Below are 25,141 nucleotides of genomic sequence, written 5' to 3'. Positions count from 1 at the left end.
TAATATATAAGCCATGGTCATGTGCCTCAGACTTCCTCTTGCCATTTTGGAATGCCCTCCCACCCGCCCTGACTATATTTTTTCCTGCATCTGGTCTTTCTCGTGAGCTCTTGACAGCCAGATTGGCGGGAAGTCGCTACCAACCAGTGGTCAGATGGGCATAAGTGGTCATTGTGGGGCACCCTCTTTAGAAGGACGGCAGGTGTGTCCTTACCTTGCGGTTGGACATTCCCTGCGGGAACCGAACGTTTGCCAGAGAATAGAGTGTTTTTGTCAATCGCAATAAAATTATGGGCGCCTTATATCTGCGCCCCCTGCAGTGCACATGGTTTTGCCCAACTGCTGAAAAATTTCCTGCTGCGATCAACTTGGAATTACCCCCAATGTTCTGACTCCAGTAGTGCTCAACCCAATGGGCTTTGGCAGTGGGTGTTGTTTGGTGAGGTTTTCCCCCAGTCTGAGTCAGACCTTGGGGGTTCCCTGCTGTACTACAATGCAGGGTTATGCTGACAGAGTAATACACACACTGCTATGCTATTAGGGTGGTATACCCAAATTACATATTTTACGCAATGTATGTATTGTACAGAACATTTTGTGTAGTGTAGAGAGCCGTAGGCATCAATCAGCATAGGCGAGATTTCATGCAGACTATCATTGGATTTGTATAATTGACATTTATTCATAATATTTTGTTTGTACTTTATGTACGTTTTGTAACCACAGTAATATTTACACCAGTTTCAAAAGAAATATACACTACACTTATTAAAAATCCTTACAGTGGAATTTTACTAATGAAATACTCCCTCTAGTGGCTTCACATGCATCAGTCTTCAACATTTCTGCATGTAAGAAGTGGTTCCGAATACATGTGTAAGGACACATGTATGTTAGAAGCAAGTTGCCACCCACACATAAGTGCAATTACTGCACCTCCAGAAATGTGGCAAGAGACACATCCTCCAAAACTCCCGGAAGCCATTCCTGCGGTAACTCTTGGGTACTTGAATTGACCCTTGTGTGTCACAATACCAGGCTTACTATTCAGGTAGAAAAATCTTAACATAATTTGAAATATGGAATTTGGATTATCTGTGAGCTACATGTAAAAATTACACTTGCTTCTATTAGTTAGAAGGCCTGTGTAATTTGTCACCCCATCACCCCTACACCCACACATACACACCAACACTCTCATTACCCCTCGTTACATATTACCCAACTTCCCTTCATCATTAATTAAAAATAATCATTTGTGTTTCCCAATAAATTGATTGTTTCCCCTTCAGTTAGGTTTTATATAATTCCTGACAGCAACAGTTCTGAGTTTATTTCATATGTCAAGTATTGTAAGTTCCTTTAAATGCAATATAAGTTAATGTTCATGTTTTACTCTACATATTTAGATATTTCCCTTATACACATGTATTTAATATCTCCATTCTCCATTAATATATATGTAACTCTGCCTACAGAGCTCTAGCTGGAATATTGTAACTACAAATTGCCCATATAGCGAGCAGAATCTTTGGCTGGACAGAAGACTGAGTACATGGTGACCAGCTACCCTTTGGCCCTCATTCCGAGTTGATCGCTCGCTAGCTGCTTTTAGCAGCAGTGCAAACGCTAGGCCGCCGCCCTCTGGGAGTGTATCTTAGCTTAGCAGAAGTGAGAACGAAAGGATAGCAGAACTGCGATCACTTCAGTCTGTTTAGTTCCTGCTTTGACATCACAAACACGCCCTGCATTCGGTCAGCCACTCCCCCGTTTCCCCAGGCACGCCTGCGTTTTCACCTGACACGCCTGCGTTTTTTTAGCACACTCCCGGAAAACGGACAGTTACCACCCAGAAACGCCCACTTCCTGTCAATTACTCACCGATCAACAGAGCGACGAAAAAGAGTCGCTAGACCTTGTGTAAAACTGCATAGTTTTGTGTGAAAGTACGTCATACGTGCGCCCTGCGGCCCGTACGCATGTGCAGTTTTGCCGTTTTTATACCTAATCGCTGCGCTGTGAAAATCGGCAGAGAGCGATCAACTCGGAATGAGGGCCTTAGAGAGAATGAGCTGCGTTGTGTATATGTCAGCAGAGTATTCTCCATAAATCAGAGTATCCTGCATCCAGTCTGGTCAGCACATGGGTAGCTGGGGTTTGGGAGAAAAAACATAACACAAGTGCATGATTAATTTTAAAAATAATTGTTTAGGGGTTGTTACAGGTCCTCATGGGTTGAGAGTTGAGTTGTCACCTAGTTGTCTACATTAGGTGAATCCAGAGGTAGCATACTTGCCTACCTGACCCTCTCCATGAGGGAGAAAATGCTCTGTTCCTGGACTTTCCTGGTAATGTATGATTGCCATCAACTGTGGTGAAACACCTTTCTTATCAATTAACTAGCTCACCACAGGTGATGGCAATCATACATTACCAGGAAAGTCCAGGAACAGAGCATTTTCTTTCTCCCACATGGAGAGGGTCAGGTAGGCAAGTATGAGAGGTAGTTATATACATGATGTAGCCATGGCCTTCAGTAGCATGGACATTATTTGCCCTGTTGCTAGTTGATATAATTATCCCAAAAAATAATGTTAACCAGCCAAGATTGGCTGATGCAGGCTTCAGAATACCTGTTGTATTTTAAATAGCGTAAAAAAAGAGATTCTTAAGATGACCATCAGTGTCCTCCCCCACCCCACCACATACATCATCCGCTATACCAGATCTTGTTTATTTGGAATTTTTGCACGTCTAATTAATTTATGGGGAGAGCTGGCCTCAAATGTGAACATTCTGAATGATTGCCTGGTGCCTCCAATGATTACCTCTACAGAGTCTTGCTCATCTGTAGATACAACCTGTGGAGAGAGTCTTGGGAAAGCTGTATGCTATTAAAAAGAAAACAACTTGGATAATCACAATATCACAAATGTTGGCTCCCCGATAAATTTACTTTCTATATAATGTCTTGGCAGATATAAAACATTGCTAACTCTCCATACATTGATCTTACTATAACAAAAATGACAGGTTAATCAAAAATCTGTATTTTTTACCAATATTTGAATACGACTTGCAGGTAATTTTTTTCTGTAGGGCAGCTGAGTCTTGTGCAATCTAAGTGGAAACAAGGCGCTATTTTTAACACCTCCTAAACTTCTTCTATCATGCAGTATATATAATAAATACAGATACTGAGAATTGCATCCAACATATAGAAAAATAAGTGGTCACATATAGATAGACTCCTGGTACAAATATTCACAATCAAGACTGTCCTGAAAATTAGGGGAATTTTTTTTATGGCAGCATAGTTTATTTAATGAATAGCATTATTGCCTAACACTGAGGTGTTGTGTTCAACTCCCACACACAGCACTGTATGGAGTTTGTATGTTCTCCCCGAACTTGAGTGGGATTCCTCCGGGTGCTCTGGTTTCCTCTCACAATCCAAAAACGTACTGGTATGTTAACTGGCTTACTGTGTATATGTGTGTACATGTGGTAGGAAGTATAGATTGTAAGCTCAACTGGGGCAGGGGTCTGAAGTGAATGTACAAATGTTATATGTAAAGCGCTGCAGAATATGTATTTGCTTTATAAATAATCGTTAACATATATATAAACACAGGGGCTTTTTAAGAGAGGAGGGGACCCGCGTGCAGCCTCCGTTGCGGGCCCCCTCCTCTCCAGCAGCTAGTAGACTTTGGCTTAAAGCCAGAGCCTACTTTGCATGCGCAGGTCTCCGGAAATATGGCGCCCGTGCCTTGTTCCCGGGAACACCTCCAGTGCACATGCGCAAATCACTCGGTAATGGCCGTGGTGGACTCCGAAGGGGTAAGTATACTCCATGGGTGCAGTGTGTGCGGTGTGGGCCCCATGGACCTAGGGGCCCGTGTGCACCACACACACTGCACCCATTATAGCAGGGATGGGGAACCTTCGGTCCTCCAGCTGTTGTTGAACTACACATCCCAGTATGCCGTGCAACAGTTTTAGCATGGCCAAATATCAAAACTGTAGCAAGGCATGCTGGTATGTGTAGTTCAACAACAGCTGGAGGGCCAATGGTTCCCCATCCCTGCATTATAGAAACGCCTATGCATAAACACTTTGCATTTATGAGTCTATGACTGTGTCATGCATGTTTGTTTTCTTAAATATATGTTTGCCCATCTGCAGTATTTTAGAAGATAATTTTGTTAAGGGCTTTCCCCTTAAAATCATGCAGAAACGGAAACTGAGATATAGCAAATTTTATGACAAAATTGCTCCAACCAGTTTCTTTTAGATTTTTTTGCAGCACAACACTGCCCTCTTGTGTTAGGACTAATGATATGCCTCTCTAACACTCCATAATGCAACATGTTGTTGAAAGAAAACCTTTGTCAAGCCCACAAGATATAAGCTGGAAAATATTATATGGAATGTTTTTACATTCATTATTATTATTGTCATTTAAAATGCTACAGGCAATATTTTGTTATTTTGAGAGATATAGTAGAACATATACAGGGACATTCACTAGATAGCGGATGGGCTTAGAAACTCCCCACCATCTCCCTCCCTGTAAAGGGCATTTATATATTGGTGCCATTAATCAAGTCATAATATACTGTACATGTAGTGGGCATTATTACTTTTATTATTCAGGAGCATTTTACATTTACATGCAGCAATTTTCCATTAGGCATGTGACATACTTCCCCACTGTCCCTCTTGGTGGTGGTGGTGGTGGTGGTGGTGGGGGGGGCAGTTGGGAGGCTACCTATCACTTGCTGCTCTGCTCAGTTCAGTGAGGCAGAGGAACTGGGGGCATCGCCAACAGCTCACAGAGCGCTGGCCATGCCCCCACTGTGACGGAAATGGGAGGCGTGGCTTGCGATCATGTCCTTCATGTGAAGCCACACACCCTTATGTTAGGTCACACCCCTTTTGGCGCCGCGCGGCTTAGCCATGTCATGTGTTAACCTGTGTCCTGTGTCTTTTATTTAGTATTCTATTAAATTGGCCATCATGTAATGAGGGTTTATAACCAATCAATTAAAATAATAGAATTGGGGGGAGCGTGGCCATTCTGCTGTACCTAGCGGCGCCCTCACCCCTAAATCCGCCCTTTGTACACGATGTTACAAATACCCCGTAGTAAAATTATTCAAACACACAAAAGTGGCATTTCTAGAAACAGACTGATGTAATATTGTCTCCTATCATACCCAATTGTAGCTTTTTACCAGGGACGTGCAGCCAGGGGTGGCAGTGCCTCCCCTCTCATACTACTCCAGAGTTTTGACTGGAATTAGTGGAGTAATACAAAGGAGATATTTATGGGTGTAGTAGGGTATGCCGGCGGTCGGGCTCCCGACGACCAGCATACAGGCGCCCTGGAATTCTGACCGCTAGCATACCGACAGCTGGGCGAGCGCAATTGACCCCCTTGCGAGCACGGTGGTGCGCCACACGCGCCACGCTATCTATTCTCCCTCCATGGGGGTCGTGGACCCCCAAGAGAGAGAAAAGGTGTCGGTATGCCGGCTGTCGGAATTCCGGCGCCGGTATACTGTGCGCCAGGATCCCGACAGCCGTCAAATTGAAGACCACCCGATATTTATGACTTATAAATATCTTCTTTGTATTATTCTGCTAAATTTTCATAGTGATATGTCACCAGGACCGGAAAAGTCTTGGGGGTGCCCTGAGCACTTAAGATTTGGGGTCCCAAAGGAAGGGGGGGGGGGTGTATATTAGATTGTGCATACCTCCCAACATTACCCCCTGTAGCAGTGACGCTTACACACGTAATGCCCCCCGTACCAGTGACACTGACACACATTATGCTGCACAGTCATACATACACACAAGCACACACACACACTGTACATACATCACACACATACAATACAATCACACATACACACACATACATATTCACACAGAGCCGGCCCTGACCAATTTGGTACCCTAGGCAACATTTTATCTGTTGACCCCCCCCCCCCCCCCCCCTTTCCCATCCAATGCGGCATGGCACATCACAGATGGGGAGCAGTCTCATGGGAGGGCGTTAGGGGGATAAGCATATAGTAGTGGGTGCAGAGTTATGGTGTAAGGGTACAGTATAGAATGCAGGGTTAGGGGTAAGGACACAGTAGTAGGATTAGTGGGTGCAGGGTTTGTGGGGTAAGGACACAGTATTGGATGCAGGCTTACGGGATAAGTATATAGTAGTAGGTGCTGAGATAGGGGGTAAGGAAACAGTATAGAGTGCAGGGCTTTGGATAAAAACACAGTAGTGGGAGCAGTGGGTGCAGGGTCAGTGGGGTAAGGACATAGTAGTGGGATATAGGGCTGCATATTGAGGGTCAGAGTAGCAGAGCTCTGTGACAATAGTATGTGGATGTAATTCTGAGGAGGTCACAGGACAGGGCAGAATATTGGGGTCCCAGGGAGATGGGGAAGCTGTATGGCATTATTGGCTGATAATATAGACAGGACAGATGGGATGCAGCCAGCATACCGACGGACGGGATCCTGGCACTCGAAATACGGACGCCGGAATCCCGTCCGCACCGGAAACACGGTGTCGAAATCTAGACAGGACTTGGGACCCCGGCATCTAAATACTGATGCCTGGAATTCTGATCCTTCGCATCCCACAGCGGGTGGGGAGGGGGGTTAGGTGACCACAGGGTAGGATGAGGGGGGTCATAGGGTGGAGGTGGTCACACAGAGGGGTGAGGTGGGCACAGGTAATGATGTATTCAGGGGGCATGGGAAAGGGTGAGATGTGCACAGGGTAGGGTGAGGGGACACGAGGAGCGAGGTGGGCACAGGGTAGGATAAGGGGAGTTATAGGGTGGAGGTGGTCACAGAGAGGGGTGCGGTGGGCACAGGTAATGATGCTTCCAGGGGGCATGGGGAGGGGTGAGGTGTGCACAGGGTAGAGTGAGGGGACACAAGGAGGAGTGAGGTGGGCACAGAAAGGGATGAGTGGGAGTACATGGAAGTGGTGAGGGGAGTCACAGGGAGTGGTATGGTTGGTTATCTGTCAGGTGACCCTGGTCATCACTGGGAACAATACTGGGACCCCCCCAGGATTAGGGGACACACCCTCTTTCCCAGCAATGTACAGCAGCATCACCCAGCGGTACTCACCGCTGTGCATGGCCAGCTCCGGCGGTGAGGGAGAGAACAGCAGCCTGGACCCCTGGACGCACCAGTGTCATACCGTTCCCCCTCCCCCGGCCATACCCCATTACCTCTGGGCACTGACCCTTACTGACTGCCTGCAGGATGTCCCTCCTCAGCCCCTGTGTACTCGATCAGCTCCTGAGCCAGACTCCGCTTGCAGTGCTGCCCATACACCCCGAACTTCTGCAGCACCTTCCCCAGCTCCTGTTCCACTGCCACACATTGGGGGTAATTCCAAGTTGATCGCAGCAGGAAATTTAATAGCAATTGGACAAAACCATGTGCACTGCAGGGGAGGCAGATTTAACATGTGCAGAGAGAGTTAGATTTGGGTGTGGTGTGTTCAATCTGCAATCTAATTTGCAGTGTAACAATAAAGCAGCCAGTATTTACCCTACGCAGAAACAAAATAACCCACCCAAATCTAACTCTCTCTGCAAATGTTATATCTGCCTCCCCTGCAGTGCACATGGTTTTGCCCAACTGCTAAAAAAATTCCTGCTGCGATCAACTTGGAATTACCCCCATTGCTCCATGTCCGCGGGTGACAGGGCTGGGGAGTCCAGGTGCCTTCTCTTTGTCAGACAGGAGCAGAAGCAGCTCCTCAGCTGGGGCCAATCCCTCCCCACCAATGTAACCTGTGCACTCCCCGGGTGTCGCTCCACTGACACAGCTACAGTGATCGGCTGTACGGGGGTGCTGCTGCCGCACCACCGTGTGGGCAGGGTTAGCTTGATGCTGCTCAAACTGGCATTGGAGCAGTGCGCTGGCAGACGGGAGGTCCCGGGAGGCACCTGGATGGGGATTGGCTACGGTGGAACTTGGAGCCGAGCGCGTCCTGCAGGACCCGCTCATTTTTTAAAAATTAGTCCCTTGCTGCCCATAGCGCGTAAAAACGTGCTATGGCGCGTATTTTGCGATCACTGAACATACAGTATACTATACACATACAGTACATACACCGACACACTTATACACATATATACAAATAGCCACACGCTTATACACACAGCCACATACTTATATACACAGTCACACACATATACACACAGCCACACATAAATGCTCACAGCCACATACTTATACAGACACAGTCACAAACTTATACACATATACACAGCCACACACTTATACACACAGCCACACACTTATACACGTATACACACAGCTACACATATATACACACACAAACACTTATACACACAGTCACACATACACACAGCCTCACACATACATACATACATACATACAGCCACACACAGATACACTTATAGATGGTGCACCCCCCCCCCCCCTCTTCTTACCTTTACACACCACATGGCAGCACATCTTACAGGCAGCAGCTCAGCCTCTGATCCTCCTCCCTCAGTTTCCCTCATTGCACAGCAGCAGGCAGCCAGTGACTGCACACAGAGCGTGTAGCCACGCCCCCTACTCAGACTCTCCTTAGTTTCACTTTCAAAAGTTTGAATGCTGCAGCTTTCAGTGCGGTGAGTGTGTGACAGGGGAGGGGGACAGGAGGCTTCAGATGCCGGCACCGCTGCCTGTCATAGAGTGTGACAGGCGCAGCAGGCGGCATCAGCAGGGGAACTCAGCACAGGGATGCAGAGCGGGTAGAGCGCCTCTCCCCCCTGGCGCCTACCTGCACTGCCTCCCTTTGCTGAGTGGTAAGCGCCGGGCCTGACCACATGTGTTGAACTATTAATTGATAAGAAAAGTATTTCAACACAGGTGATTGCTATCATACAGTTAATTAAGCGGGAAGTCCATGTAGAGAGCATTTGTCCCTCCTGGAATGGGTCATGTTGGGAGGCATGGATTGTGTATATTAAATTGAAACCAATGGTGTGTATTCAATTTAAACTAAAAGTTTAATAATGCCTGGGTACTGTTTATAGCTCCATCTAATTGAGAGACAACTATTTTATAACGTTTTCTTGTAGTGGAACAATGACAATTTAAACAACCTTAAAATACAAATAGAAAAATAACATCTATAATTTTGCCTGTCACATGCAAGAATAGCAGCAGCTATGTACTACTTACACACTGGGACAGGAATCAGGAGGACTACAGTATCTGGGTGTCTCTCATTCTGGACCTAAATGATCTTATTAGAGAACAGGTTACACATGTCCCAGACACCCAGGTGGGGAAGAGAAGAAGTTGGAATCCCTGGGTCACTTACAGCTCTCTCTCCCCTCCTCTCTCTACTCTGGTTGGGTAGCACCATCGATAGCTCATGAAATCTGATAATCCTGTGTTTCTGCCTACACTTCATACGGTCTTGTTCACATTCTAGCTGCCTGGTCCTGCTGCTGCACAAGAGGTAGAGCTAGTGATGTCAGTGTGCTCCAGCCTTGAGGCCCCCTGACAGACGGGGGGCCCAGAGTACAGTATCCCCTGTGCCCCCCCCTGCCCCCTTAATCTGTCTATGTATGTAACCAAATATACTATACTGCAGAGAGAGAGTACAGGGAGTTGCAGTGACCAGCTCTGCCTCATCTCAGTATGTCAGGTAGTGCCTGGAGCTGGGGGCAGGGCCTAGCTGCAGCCAATAATGCTGCATAGAAAAGGGACCCTGTGAGGCTCTATCAGATCTGCCTCAGGAGGTGGTGTGGCCTGTGCTCACACTTTACTGTCTGACTGCAGTACAAGCTCAGCAGCCTCTCTTCCCCATGCCCCACACCCCATTCTCATGCTGCTGATGGAAGAGTTGGATCTGGGGACAGCCCAGATGTCAGTGGGGGGAGGATCCAGCATCAGCAGCAGCAGCAGCAACTGAGGTCTTGCCGGGAGCCTATGACAGGAGGTAGCAGTATGTTCTCCCAGTACTCTTGAAGTGCATGGTGTCAAACGGCTGCTGGCTACCACCAGGTACTATGCTGATTGTTCTCCTCATCTCTCTCCACATGTGTTTCTTGGTGCTATATATTAGCCTGTGCCTCCCGGGCCCTTGCGGCTGCTTTGGATGCCTACTAGTAAATCCACTACTGCACGCTGGCTAGTTCGCTAACTTCATTGTTAGACCTCATATAATGGAGTCACACTAAAGTCACTGATATATAGTCAGTACAGTCCCAGTCACTGAGTGATGCTGTGGCCGAAGATCCCCCCCAGCCACATGTGTACTGGCGGCCGCGGTGCTGAAAGAGTTAACCTTCAGCGTCCCAGCGCCATTTTAATGGACGAATTGGTGCTTGGCACCATGTTCTGTAAATGCATGTTTAATGATGTGTTTAACATGTCATATGTAGTGCTCTGAGTGGTCACATGTATTTTAAAGGAAAAAATGTTCATACTATATATGACTGAATAAGGATAGGAGTCCCTATCTTCTATGACTAGTAAATGGGATGCTAATTGCCCTCTCCTAGCAGATCTGTTGCATGACAAAACCTTTTGATGTTGGACAGGGCACAGATAGTGGCTGGGAGTGTGAGTTCCTTAGACAAAGGCATTAATCACAAGAAATGTTCTTATTTCACATGTAAAGTGGTATGGATTGGTATGGGTTTGGAACCTGTATTTATTTATGTAGCTGGTTTGATTGATATACGAATCCTGAATGGTATATGAAGGAAGAATGAGGAACATTTGTTTGAGGAATCAAATACAAACCGTATTTTGAAGCTATGTGGTAAATGTATCATAGGCAAAGTGTAAACTGCCAGGTGGTAAGGAATGGAGTTTAAATAACACCAAACTTTGTGTGTGACAGGAAGGAGGAAATTGCTTCATGCACTTATATCCTTTTAATTATTTTATTTATATTTTGTAAGATATCCTGATTGGATTGAAAGGAGCTGCAATGTGGTTTCACTGTATAAAAAGAGGAGGCCTGTGAGCAGGGCCGGATTGGCCCTTAAAGTCACCAGGGAGTTTTCCGGGAGGCCAGTCAGAGTGAGGGGCCGAATGCAGCATGTGGTCCCGCCCCCAGTGGCTCGTGAGTGACACTTGCTATAATTCCCGACAGGCATAGGCAGTCCGCCGGGACATGTCAGAGGCAGCAGCTTGGAGGAGCTCAGTGCTTCTGCAGCCGTGAGACACTGGAGACAGAGCTCCTCCAGTTCCCGGCCGGCACCCGCCCAGATAGAACAGCGCGGATAAGACTGACACATTGCCATTCACTGCAGTGAGTGGCCGCTCTCTCTCCTTCCTGTCACTCTAGTCCAGACCCACTTGTTTCCGCTCCACTGCACCAAAAGCTCCGCAGAACCACCTCCCACATGTTCCCCTCACAGCTCCAAACCCCATCCCCATTCACGGCACCCATGACCTCCCTTCCTCCCACAGGCTACTCTCAATGGTATCTCTCCCCTCAGAGCCTCAAACCACCCCTCCCCTTATTTGCGGCACCCGCGACCCACCCCCTCCCCCCACAGGCTACCCCTACCTGTAACTCTCCCTTCAGAGCCCCAAACCCATCCCTCCCCCCATTCGCGGCACCCGTGACCCCCCCTCTCCCCACGACTTCCCTCTCTTGTATCTCTCCCTTCAGAGACCCAAACCCACCCCTCCACCCATTCGCGGCACCCGTGACCCCCTCCTCCCCCCACAGGCTACCCTTTCCTGTATCTCTCCCATTAGAGCCCCAGACCACCCCTCCCCCCATTCGCGGCACTCTCGACCCCTCCCCCAACAGGCTACCCATTCCTGTATCTCTCCATTCAGAGCCCCAAACCACCCCTCCCCCCATTCACTGCACCCACGACCCCCACACACACAAAGGCTACCCTCTCCTGTATCTCTCCCCGCAGAGCCCCAAACTCACCCCTCCCCCCATTCGCGGCACCCACAAACTTTCCCACACACACACAGGCTACCCTCTCCTGTATTTCTCCCCTCAGAGCCCCAAACCCCCCCTCCCCCATTTGCTGCAAGCCAATTTGTGTGGCCACCTTGTTTAGTTGTCTGTCCGTGAGCTGCGATTGGCTCACGGTCGGTGCTGGGACGGCTAATCTGTTTTCTATCTGCAGTGTTGCGGTTGTGCTAGTCATTTTTAAGGCAGCCTACCCCTTTTCCTGTTTGCAGCTCCAGCTGCCCGGTTCGATTAGTAACAGCAGAGGCCACGGCTTTAGTGCTGCTCAGTCTCCCAAGTGAGAACCTCATGCCTGACCTCTCTCAGGCACTGACCCGGTACTCTGAGAGTAGCAGAGTAAAGGGAGAGAGGAGCCCCACACCTCGACATCTAACGTGTTTCCATCAACCACCGCCGCATTCTGACTTCAGTGTAAGTTGAAAGCAGTTCGGCAGGAGATCCTCGTTCCTGCTGGCTGCTTCCACACTGAATTGGAGCAGCACTGAGAGAATGGAGGAACTCACTGCTGCTACATGCAACAGGCAGCGATGCTTACTTACAACTTCCATCATCTGTACTGCAGCAGCAGCAGGGTGAGTCCCCGCTGCCATGTTTGGGGGGTACAGACACAACGGGGGCATTTTTTAATTTCTGTAGTATTGGGTGCATATAGTGACACCCCTATTGCAGGTGACTTTGGGGCTAATTCAGACCTGATTGCTGCTGTGCCTGATTGACAGGCAGAGGAGTTTGCAGGGCGGGAGGGGGCGAGCCGGCGGCTTTGGGGACGCAGTCTAGGCAATGCAGGCGGGCCCGGACCGTGTGTGGGTGGGCTGCAGCGGCTGCGTGACATCACACGCAGCCGCTGCGACCCAGGAAGCGACGAGTAGCTCCCTACCAGCGCGCAGGAGCTGCGCTGGAAGGGAGCTACTCCTCAGGTACAAAACAATGCTTTTGTACCGGTACGGGAGTGGGGGTGGGGGTGGGTGGGGGCAGAACCAGACATGCGGGGTAGACTAGCCCTGCTAGTGCTGGGCGTCCCCCCGCATGTCTGTGAAGCTGATCGTAGATAAATTTAGCACATCTACGATCAGGTCTGAATTAGGCCCGTTGTGTGATGTACTGTTGCAATGAGCCTTTTTCCTATGTAAGCATTGTGATATTAACATAGTGGCACCACACAAGTCCAGGAATGCTGGAGCTTGTTGTACCTCTGCTTTACAGACACAAATTCCACCATGCCTGGATGGTTTCATGAGGTCTGGGATATAATGGGGATAGGTGTTGGTGGTGGGGTTACATGATGGATTCAGTAATCCCCTACAAAGGTGGTACTTTGCTATAATACCTGCTTTGGAGCACACTATCGCAATAATTTATCAATGGTTTTGATGAGCAGTACTAGTGGCAGCTGTAGTGTAGGGTATAGAGGGGTCAGTAGTGTAGGGTGTTGAGCGGTCAGTAATGTAGTGTAGGGTATAGAGGGGTCAGTAGTGTAGGGTGTTGAGCGGTCAGTAATGTAGTGTAGGGTATAGAGGGGTCAATGATGTAGTGTAGAGGAGTCAGTAATGTAGTGTAGCGTATAGAAGGGTCAGTAATGTAGTGTAGGGTGTAGAGGAGTCAGTGATGTAGTGTAGAGGAGTCAGTAATGTAGTGTAGGGTGTAGAGGAGTTAGTAATGTAGTGTAGGGTGTAGAGGAGTCAGTAATGTAGTGTAGGGTGTAGACGGGTGAGCGATGTAGTGTAGAGGAGTCAAGTAATGTAGTGTAGTGTGTAGAGGGGTCAGTGATATAGTGTAGAGGAGTCAGTAATGTAGTGTAGGGTGTAGAGGAGTCAGTAATGTAGTGTAGGGTGTAGAGGAGTTAGTAATGTAATGTAAGGTGTAGAGGAGTCAGTAATGTAGTGTAGAGGAGTCAGCAATGTAGTGTAGGGTGTAGACGGGTCAGTGATGTAGTGTAGAGGAGTCAGGAATGTAGTGTAGGGTGTAGAGGTGTCAGTGATATAGTGTAGAGGAGTGAGTAATGTAGTGTAGGGTGTAGAAGGGTCAGTAATGTAGTGTAGGGTGTTGAGAGGTCAGTGATATAGTGTAGAGGAGTCAGCAATGTACTGTAGGGTGTAGAGGGGTCAGTGATATAGTGTAGAGGAGTCAGCAATGTAGTGTAGGGTGTAGAGGGGTCAGTGATATAGTGTAGAGGAGTCAGTAATGTTGTGAAGTGTGTGAAGGGTCAGCAATGTAGTGTAGGGTGTGGAGGGGTCAGTGATATAGTGTAGAGGAGTCAGTAATGTAGTGTAATGTGTAGAATGGTCAGTAATGTAGTGTAGGGTGTAGAAGGGTCAGTAATGTAGTGGTGGAGGGTAAAGAATGGTCCCATATGTAGTGTAGGGTGTAGGGGGGTCAGTAAAAATACTAATCCCAAGTACTTAGAACACTGTTATTGAATTAAGATTCAAAATGCAGGAAAATTTACACAATCTAAGTAAAAAAGGCTAAAGGTTAGAGATTCGATATGTGCCATGTGTTGCACCATGTATCATTATGCTTACATGGGGATATGTTACATTTTTTGTAGAGGGGGTGCAAAGGAAATGTTCACTCTGGGCTCTGCTTGGTACTGGTTGACATCACAGTAGTGTGCGGTCACTGAATACGCTGTGTGGTAGGACAGTGTTTGGGTTCAGGTACAGAACATGGGACCCCTAGATTATCATAATTAAACTGCTTCAAAACATCATTAAACCTGTTCAGAACAAAAATGTGTACCCTCGCGGGCTTGCTCTGCTCACCACAGGTTACTACTATTCCCCATAGATGTCCACGTGGATAGTAAACTGATAGCCCAGGCCAGGGCTTCCATGTTCTGAAATTGAGCCCAGTGTTTGATATCACAGCGTGATTTGCTATTATTCCTAATTATCATGCATTCACTGAAAAAGCTTTGTATTGAGACAGTATTCAAAATCAGAGTATGATTTGCTACCTGGGCTGACAACAGGGGGCTCTGTCTATTTTGTCAGTCCCGGGCCCCACAATTTCTGATGGCAGCCCTGCACACGGCTACCCTTTTCTGTATTCTCTCACAACCTCCTCCCCATTCGCTGCACCCACGACCATAGGAGTGTGCACAGGGTGTGCATTGAGTGCACAAGCACACCCTAATGCCGGCCATTTCAGAGTTGTATTAATGGGAGGTAACGGGGCAGGGCGAGTGACAGTGATATGCATGGTGCTGCCCATTTTCTTGGCGGTCAGCCATAGAGATAGAGACATCACCGTTGGCACTTAAAAAGTGGCACCGTCCACCAGCTAATCAGAGCTCATGGACCGGCAACAAATCAGGAGCAGCCACTCCTGATTGACTGCTGGTCTGCGAGCTAGCCTCCAATTGGCTGAAGGCCCACACCACATTTGAAGTGGCACCAGTGAAGTAAACTAAAATGTTGAAACGAAGGTTTCAATAGGAAGCGCTGTCCAGTCACAAATCAATTAATCAAATCAATTTAATTCCACAAACAACATATATGGCCATATATTGACATAAAATAAGAATTCATAAGACTTTAGTACAATGATAACAAATAAATAATTTAAAATTGTAAATCAATTATAAGCAGTTAGTGTTGCTCCAAAATCACGGGCATGCAGTCTCATTCACTTATGTGGTTAGTCATCCACTCCTAATTTATATTCCAATAGCCAGATGGCAATCTTAATTAGTGAGTCCAGAGAATGCAGGTGTCCTTTAAGAACAATGTTCAATGTCCTCCTCCCACCCGTATTTAACAATTAACGGGGGCTTTTTCAAAAGACGGGGACTGTTATTCCTTATAACTTATTTGTTGTTCACTCCTTGCTGAGTGTTTAGAAAATACTCCTCCCTCCCGTAACTTTCTTACCGGGGATGTCTTGCTGAATGGAGGTTTTTCTTATGGATATCCGGACACAGGGGATCTCTCAGCCAGAGAGCATTCGACCCTCTGCAATGTCCGTACAACTGCTGGTCCCAGCTCTAACACAGCAGCAGACGAACACTCGCACTCTCAGACTGCCGGACTGCTACGCCAAATCACGTGACGCGTTTCTCCGCCTCTCCATTTCCGGATACTCGGCGGCTTCCTCAGACGTCTGAGGAAGCCGCCGAGTATCCGGAAACGGAGAGGCGGAGAAACGCGTCACGTGATTTGGCGTAGCAGTCCGGCAGTCTGAGAGTGCGAGTGTTCGTCTGCTGCTGTGTTAGAGCTGGGACCAGCAGTTGTACGGACATTGCAGAGGGTCGAATGCTCTCTGGCTGAGAGATCCCCTGTGTCCGGATATCCATAAGAAAAACCTCCATTCAGCAAGACATCCCCGGTAAGAAAGTTACGGGAGGGAGGAGTATTTTCTAAACACTCAGCAAGGAGTGAACAACAAATAAGTTATAAGGAATAACAGTCCCCGTCTTTTGAAAAAGCCCCCGTTAATTGTTAAATACGGGTGGGAGGAGGACATTGAACATTGTTCTTAAAGGACACCTGCATTCTCTGGACTCACTAATTAAGATTGCCATCTGGCTATTGGAATATAAATTAGGAGTGGATGACTAACCACATAAGTGAATGAGACTGCATGCCCGTGATTTTGGAGCAACACTAACTGCTTATAATTGATTTACAATTTTAAATTATTTATTTGTTATCATTGTACTAAAGTCTTATGAATTCTTATTTTATGTCAATATATGGCCATATATGTTGTTTGTGGAATTAAATTGATTTGATTAATTGATTTGTGACTGGACAGCGCTTCCTATTGAAACCTTCGTTTCAACATTTTAGTTTGCTTGCTACAAAGGGTATTTGCAATAACCCTGATTAGGAAGCTGCAGCTCAGTCTCAGGTGTAGTTTGCCAGTGGTCTAAAGGAACAGGCGCCGAGTATATACGGTTGGTTTTTTTCTGCACCAGTGAAGTCTCTGTGGACTGTTGACTAAGCAAGTTAACGCTGCAATGTAGGCACCACACATCCTAGTACCTGTCGGGGGAGAAGATTGAACAGGAGACTGGGCTACAGGAGAGCCATGCACCAACACAGCCGGCCATCACTGTCTGCTTGTGGCTTTCCGCACTCAGCAGCCCTATGGGAGAAATCACAGAGACCACACCATTCGGATCCTGGCACCACTAATAGGTAAAGGTAGGGACAGCTGCAGCACCTTCTTTTCTATACAGTGACAGCACGACTCCAGTTACTTCTTCCAAAAGGAGCTACTGTATATACATTTAAACTGTGTGTGTCATTTATGTGTTTAGTATGGTTCTTACTGCTGATTGGCATAATGGGGGTCATTCCGATTTGTTCGCTCGCAAGCTGCTTTTAGCAGCTTTGCACACGCTAAGCCGCCGCCTACTGGGAGTGAATCTTAGCTTATCAAAATTGCGAACGAAAGATTCGCAATATTGCGAAAAGACTTCTCTGTGCAGTTTCTGAGTAGCTCGAGACTTACTCTTCCAGTGCGATCAGTTCAGTGCTTGTCGTTCCTGATTTGACGTCACAAACACACCCAGCGTTCGCCCAGTCACTCCTCCGTTTCTCCAGCCACTCCCGCGTTTTTCCCAGAAACGGTAGCGTTTTTTCACACACTCCCATAAAACGTCCAGTTTCCGCCCAGAAACACCCACTTCCTGTCAATCACATTACGATCACCAGAACAAAGAAAAAACCTCGTAATGCCGTGAGTAAAATACCTAACTGCATAGCAAATTTACTTGGCGCAGTCGCACTGCGGACATTGCGCATGCGCATTAGCAACTAATTGCTCCGTTGCGAGAAAAAAATAATGAGCGAACAACTCGGAATGGCCCCCAATGTGTATAAGGGCTCTCTTGTGTGGTGTAATGTGTATAAGGGCTCTGCTGTCTAGCGAAATGTGTATAAGGGCTCTGCTGTGTGGTGTAATGTGTATAAGGGCTCTTCTGTCTGGTGTAACGTGTATAAGGGCTCTGCTATATGGCGTAACGTGTATAAGGGCTCTGCTATATGGCATAACGTGTATAAGGGCTCTGCTGTCTGGCGTAACATGTATAAGGACTCTGCTGTCTGGTGTAACATGTATAAGGGCTCTGCTGTCTGGTGTAATGTGTGTAAGGGCTCTGCTATCTGGCGTAACGTGTATAAGGGCTCTGCTATATGGCATAACGTGTATAAGGGCTCTGCTGTCTGGCGTAACATGTATAAGGACTCTGCTGTCTGGTGTAACATGTATAAGGGCTCTGCTGTTTGGTGTAATGTGTGTAAGGGCTCTGCTATCTGGCGTAACGTGTATAAGGATTAATGAGTACTACTGTGTGGTGTAATGTGGATAACGGACACTACTGTGCAATGTAATGTGCAGTGAATTTGTGCTGCTGCTCTGTCACTTAAGGCCCATACACACTAGAAGACTTGAAAGATGAACAATGTGGATATGAGCAATTTCCCTTGAACTCCCTGACAAACGAGATTGATGTACACACTGAGCTTTTTTAGAAATGATTTGATCGACGAATGATCCGCTCTGCTGGGATTGAGGGGATTGAGCTGTATGCATGGCCGATTGACAACCTGCTTCTAATGACCACGGGTACGCGCATCGTTCATCATTTGCTGTGTACACACTAGAACGTTCTGATCATTTTTTTACAACCATCATTATCGCTCATATCTATGGAAAATATCTTCTAGTGTGTATTGGCCTGTCCGGCGCACATCTCCTATGTGCTGCCCTCAGGACCCTTCGCAACGGCACGTATCACACCCCTCTAGTTATGGCCCTGTGTACTAATCACACCTACTTTGGTGTTGGTTCTGCCTATCATTGATTTGGTGCCGCCCACATGAGGCCACTTTATGAAATTTCTCCAGGGCCACTTTTAGTTCCCAATCTGCCCCTGCCTGTCAGCCTCTGAGTGTATTATAGTAACTACTTTCTGCTGTAAACATCTGCTGTATTGCTGAGCTCTTTTCAGAACTATTTTTGGCAAATAAACATATTCTGCCTCAAGACCACCGCTTCATCTTGTGACCTGAAGGGCTAGGCACAACCTAGCTCCGTTTTCCGGCTGTCCAGGGTACACCCAGCATCTCCAAGCTCCGCCTTCCACCTGCTACCATGCTGTCCTTAGGCAAGCGACGATTGGGGTTTCGTCAACACCACATAGGGGTGATAAGACAGCGTATTGCTGCATACAGAGCAGATCGTTGGTTCCAGACGCCATGGCTAGGAGGTGTCTGGTGGTGGCAGCATAGTACCTTCCCACTGCGCAGTGGGTGGAGTCAGTAACAGGCGGTTACTGATGGTAAGCGGGAATCTCCTAATTGGCCAGGTCCCGTGTGACCTAAACTTCAATATGTGACTGGGGGCGGGATGCGAAGTGGTGAGGGCTCTCGTACGAGACCGTCCGGTCACAGATGCAATGGATATTATAAGGGATGGTGTACCTGCTAATAGGGAATGGGTAATCTGCTACAATCAAGTATGTGTGTGTGGAGGGGGGGGGGGAACACTAATATATAATGCAGGCACCCATACTTTTATAATACCTATTATTACACTCAATTACATTAGTGTTGACTTCATTATATGAGTGCCTCCCCCCACTCCTTACTGATTGTAGCAGCCTAGCAGGTCCCCCGTCCCTTATAATACCCATTTTTACACCCCTAGGACAGTGTGACTGTATTAGTTATATATCAGTACCCCACTGATTGTAGCAGGCATCTCCCATACACCGTAGTACTTAAAATACAGTATTATAGCATATTGATATATCACCAGTCAGTGTGACTGGTTCTGCCACTCTTGGGAAGAATCGCTGGGAGCCTAAGCAGGGTATTTCCCCGAGGTACTCTGCTTCAACATACCTGCAGCTTCATCTACCTCCATTGGTAGGATTCATTTTCATTGCAGCTTTACCCATGCTTTTATTGTTTATATCTTGCCACTTGTTGTTGAATAAATTGTATATTTAAAATTTTAATAACTAAGTTTTGATAACTCGTGTACCTCAAACATACATCCAGAGTCACTATACTTTCTAGATTAACGTTGGATGTGCACCGGAAATTTTTTCGGGTTTTGTGTTTTGGTTTTGGATTCGGCTCTGCAGCCGTGTTTTGGATTCGGATGCGTTTTGGCAAAACCTCCCTGAAAAGTTTTTGTCGGATTCGGGTGTGTTTTGGAACAGCTTAAATCATAGAATTTGGGGGTAATTTTGATCCCATAGTATTATTAACCTCAATAACCATAATTTTCACTCATTTCCAGTCTATTCTGAACACCTCACAATATTATTTTTACTCCTAAAATTTGCACCGAGGTGGCTGGATGACTAAGCTAAGCGACCCAAGTGGGCGCCACAAACACCTGGCCCATCTAGGAGTGGCACTGCAGTGTCAGACAGGATGGCACTTCAAAAAAATCAGCCCCAAACATCACATGATGCAGAGATTAAAATAAAAAAAAAGAGTTGCAAGATGGAATTGTCCTTGGGCCTTCCCACCCACCCTTATGTTGTACAAACAGGACATGCACACTTTAACAAACCCATCATTTTAGCCACAGGGTCTGCCACACGACTGAGGCTGAAATGACTGGTTGGTTTGGGCCCCCACCAAAAAAGAAGCAATCAATCTCTCCTTGCACAAACTGGCTCTACAGAGGCAAGATGTCCACCTCCTCCTCATCCTCCAATTCATCACCCCTTTCACTGTGTACATCCCCCTCCTTACAGAGTATTAATTCGTCCCCACTGGAATCCACCATCACAGGTCCCTGTGTACTTTCTGGAGGCAATTGCTGGTGAATGTCTCCACGGAGGAATTGATTATAATTCATTTTGATGAACATCATCTTCTCCACATTTTGTGGAAGTAACCTCGTAAGCTGATCGCTGACACTAAACACTCTTTCGGAGTACACACTGGAGGGGGGGCAACTTAGGTAAAATAAAGCCAGTTTGTGCAAGGGCCTCCAAATTGCCTCTTTTTCCTGCCAGTATACGTACGGACTGTCTGACATGCCTACTTAGATGCTGTCACTCATATAATCCTCCAAAATTCTTTCAATGGTGACAGAATCATATGCAGTGACAGTAGACGACATGTCAGTAATCGTTGGCAGGTCCTTCAGTCCGGACCAGATGTCAGCACTCGCTCCAGACTGCCCTGCATCACCGCCAGTGGTTGGGCTCAGAATTCTTAGCCTTTTCTTTGCAGCCCCAGTTGCAGGAGAATGTGAAGGAGGAGCTGTTGACGGGTCACGTTCCACTTGACTTGACAAGTGTCTCACCAGCAGGTCTTTGAACATCTGTGTCTGCTGGAAAGAGAGATACAACGTAGGCTTTAAACCTAGGACGGTGGCCAAAATGTAGTGCTCTGATTTCAACAGATTGACCACCCATGAATCCTAGTTAGGCAAATGAAGGGTTCCATCCACAAGTCCCACATGCCTAGCGGAATCGCTCCGTTTTAGCTCCTCCTGCAATCTCTCCAGCTGCTTCTGCAAAAGCCTGATGAGGGGAATGAACTGACTCAGGCTGGCAGTGTCTGAACTGACTTCACGTGTGGCAAGTTCAAAGGGTTGGAGAATCTTTCACAACGTTTGAATCACTCTCCACTGCGCTTGAATCAGGTGCATTCCCCCTCCTTTGCCTATATCGTAGGCAGATGTATAGGCTTGAATGGCCTTTTGCTGCTCCTCCATCCTCTGAAGCATACAGATGGTTGAATTCAACCTCGTTACCACCTCTTGCTTCAGATGATGGCGGGGCAGGTTCAGGAGTGTTTGCTGATGCTCCAGTCTTCGGCATGCGGTGGCTGAATGCCGAAACTGGCCTGCAATTCTTCGGGACACCAACAACATCTCTTGCACGACCCTGTCGTTTTTTAAATAATTCTGCACCACCAAATTCAATGTATGTGCAAAACATGGGACGTGCTGGAATTTGCCCAGATGTAATGCACGCACAATATTGGTGGCGTTGTCTGATGTCACAAATCTCCAGGAGAGTACAATTGGGGTAAGCCATTCTGCGATGATGTTCCTCAGAGTCCGTAAGAGGTTTTCAGCTGTGTGCCTATTCTGGAAAGCGGTGATACAAAGCGTAGCATGCCTAGGAACGAGTTGGCGTTTGCGAGATGCTGCTACTGGTGCCGCCGCTGCTGTTCTTGCTGCGGGAGGCAATACATCTACCCAGTGGGCTGTCACAGTCATATAGTCCTGAGACTGCCCTGCTCCACTTGTCCACATGTCCGTGGTTAAGTGGACACTGGGTACAACTGCATTTTTTACGACACTGGTGACTCTTTTTCTGAGGTATGTGTACATTTTTGGTATCGCCTGTCTAGAGAAGTGGAACCTAGATGGTATTTGGTACCGGGGACACACTACCTCAAGAAATTCTCTAATTCCCTGTGAATTAACGGTGGATACTGGACACACGTTTAACACCAACACAGCTGCCAAGGCCTCAGTTATCCGCTTTGCAGCAGGATGACTGCTGTGATATTTCATCTTCCTCGCAAAGGACTGTTGGACAGTCAATTGCTTACTGGAAGTAGTACAAGTGGTCTTCCGACTTCCCCTCTGGGATGACAATTGGCTCCCAGCAGCAACAACAGCAGCGCCAGCAGCAGTAGGCATTACACTCAAGGATCCATCGGAGGAATCCCAGTTAGGAGAGTACTCGTCAGACTTGCCAGTGACATGGCCTGCAGGACTATTGGCGTTCATGTCTAAGGAGGAAATTGACACTGAGGGAGTTGGTGGTGTTGTTTGCAGGAATTTGGGTACAAGAGGAAGGATTTAGTTGTCAGTGGACTGCTTCCGCTGTCAACCCAAAGTTTTTGAACTTGTCAATGACTTCTGATGAATGCACTCCTGGTGACGTATAAGGGAGGATGTTCCTGGGTGGTTAACGTCCTTACCCCTACTTATTACAGCTTGACAAAGGCAACACATGGCTTGACACCTGTTGTCCGCATTTCTGTTAAAATAATTTCACACCGAAGAGGTGATTTTTTTGTAATTTGACCAGGCATGTCAATGGCCATAATCATCACACGGACAACAGGTGTCTCCCCGGGTGCCTGACTTAAACAAACCACCTCGCCATCAGAATCCTCCTTGTCAATTTCCTCCTCAGCGCCAGCAACACCCATATCCTCATCCTGGTGTACTTCAACAGTGACATCTTCAATTTGACTATCAGGAACTGGACTGTGGGTGCTCCTTCCAGCACTTGCAGGGGCGTGCAAATGGTGGAAGGCGCCACCTCTTCCCGTCCAGTGCTGGGAAGGTCAGGCATCGCAACCGACATAATTGGACCCTCCTTGGGGATTTGTGATTTAGAAGAATGCACAGTTCTTTGCTGTGCTTTTGCCAGCTTAAGTCTTTTCATTTTTCTAGCGGGAGGATGAGTGCTTCCATCCTCATGTGAAGCTGGGCCACTAGCCATGAACATAGGCCAGGGCCTCAGCCGTTCCTTGCCACTCCGTGTTGTAAATGGCATATTGGCAAGTTAACAATTCTCCTCAGACGCTTTTAATTTAGATTTTTGGGTCATTTTACTGAACTTTTGTTTTTTGGATTTTACATGCTCTCTACTATGACATTGGGCATCGGCCTTGGCAGACGACGTTGATGGCATTTCATCGTCTCGGCCATTACTAGTGGCAGCAGCTTCAGCACGAGGTGGAAGTGGATCTTGATCTTTCCCTATTTTACCCTGAACATTTTTGTTCTCCATTTTTTAATGTGTGGAATTATATGCCAGTAATATATCAATAGCAATGGCCTACTGTACTGTACTATATGTATACTGCTGGTCACCAAAATGCTGCACTGTACTACTTTTTACTGCTCACAATAATGCAGCACAGAGATAGTATACTTGACACAGAGCTGCAAGATATAGCAATGACCTACAGTACTGCACTATATGTATACTGCTGGTCACCAAAATGCTGCACTGTCCTACTATATACTGCTCACAATAATGCAGCACAGAGATAGTATACTTGACACAGAGCTGCAAGATACAGCAATGGCCTACTGTACTGTACTATATGTATACTGCTGGTCACCAAAATGATGCACTGTCCTACTATATACTGCTCACAATAATGCAGCACAGAGATAGTATACTTGACACAGAGCTGCAAGATACAGCAATGGCCTACTGTACTGTACTATATGTATACTGCTGGTCACCAAAATGCTGCACTGTCCTACTATATACTGCTTACAATAATGCAGCACAGAGATAGTATACTTGACACAGTGCTGCAAGATACAGCAATGGCCTACTGTACTGTACTGTACTATATGTATACTGCTGGTCACCAAAATGCTGCACTATCCTACTATATACTGCTCACAATAATGCAGCACAGAGATAGTATACTTGACACAGAGCTGCAAGATACAGCAATGGACTACTGTACTGTACTACTATAATTATATACTGGTGGTCCCCACAATGCAGCACACTGAGCACAGATATTTGCAGCACACTGAGCACAGATATGGAGTGTTTTCAGGCAGAGAACGTAGATATTTTCAGCACACTGAGCACAGATATTTGCAGCACACTGAGCACAGATATGGAGCTTTTCAGGGAGAGAATGCAGCCACGTCCTCTCCATTCAATCTCCAATGCATGAGTGAAAATGACGGTGATGCGCGGCTCTTTATATAGAATACGAATCCCGCGAGAATCCGACAGCGGGATGATGACGTTCGGCCGCATTCGGGTTAACCGAGCAAGGTGGGAAGATCCGAGGCTGCCTCGGAACCATGTAAAATAGGTGAAGTTTAGGGGGGTTCGGATCTCAACGAACCGAACCCGCTCATCTCTAGTTATTAGCGCTCACAATCACAAGCAGGGATTAGTGCCTATAAGGGAGAGTCCATTTTCCCAGCACAGGGACCATCAAAAAGATCCAAATAAAATACAGGTTTAGTGATCAATATATAGGGGATCATTGGGAATTTAGTGTGTCCCTGGAAAATATTGTGAAAGCCCCTGCTTTACCCCTTGTGACCGGATGCACCCTCATTACCTGCACCAAGTGATCACAGATTGGGTTTGAGTATCACGGGACGTGGCCAATAGGGGATTCCCTCTTACCATCAGTA

The sequence above is a fragment of the Pseudophryne corroboree genome, chromosome 12 (genome assembly GCF_028390025.1).
Source record: "Pseudophryne corroboree isolate aPseCor3 chromosome 12, aPseCor3.hap2, whole genome shotgun sequence".
NCBI classification, from domain to species: domain Eukaryota; kingdom Metazoa; phylum Chordata; class Amphibia; order Anura; family Myobatrachidae; genus Pseudophryne; species Pseudophryne corroboree.
Note: the sequence above shows the minus strand (reverse complement) of the source record.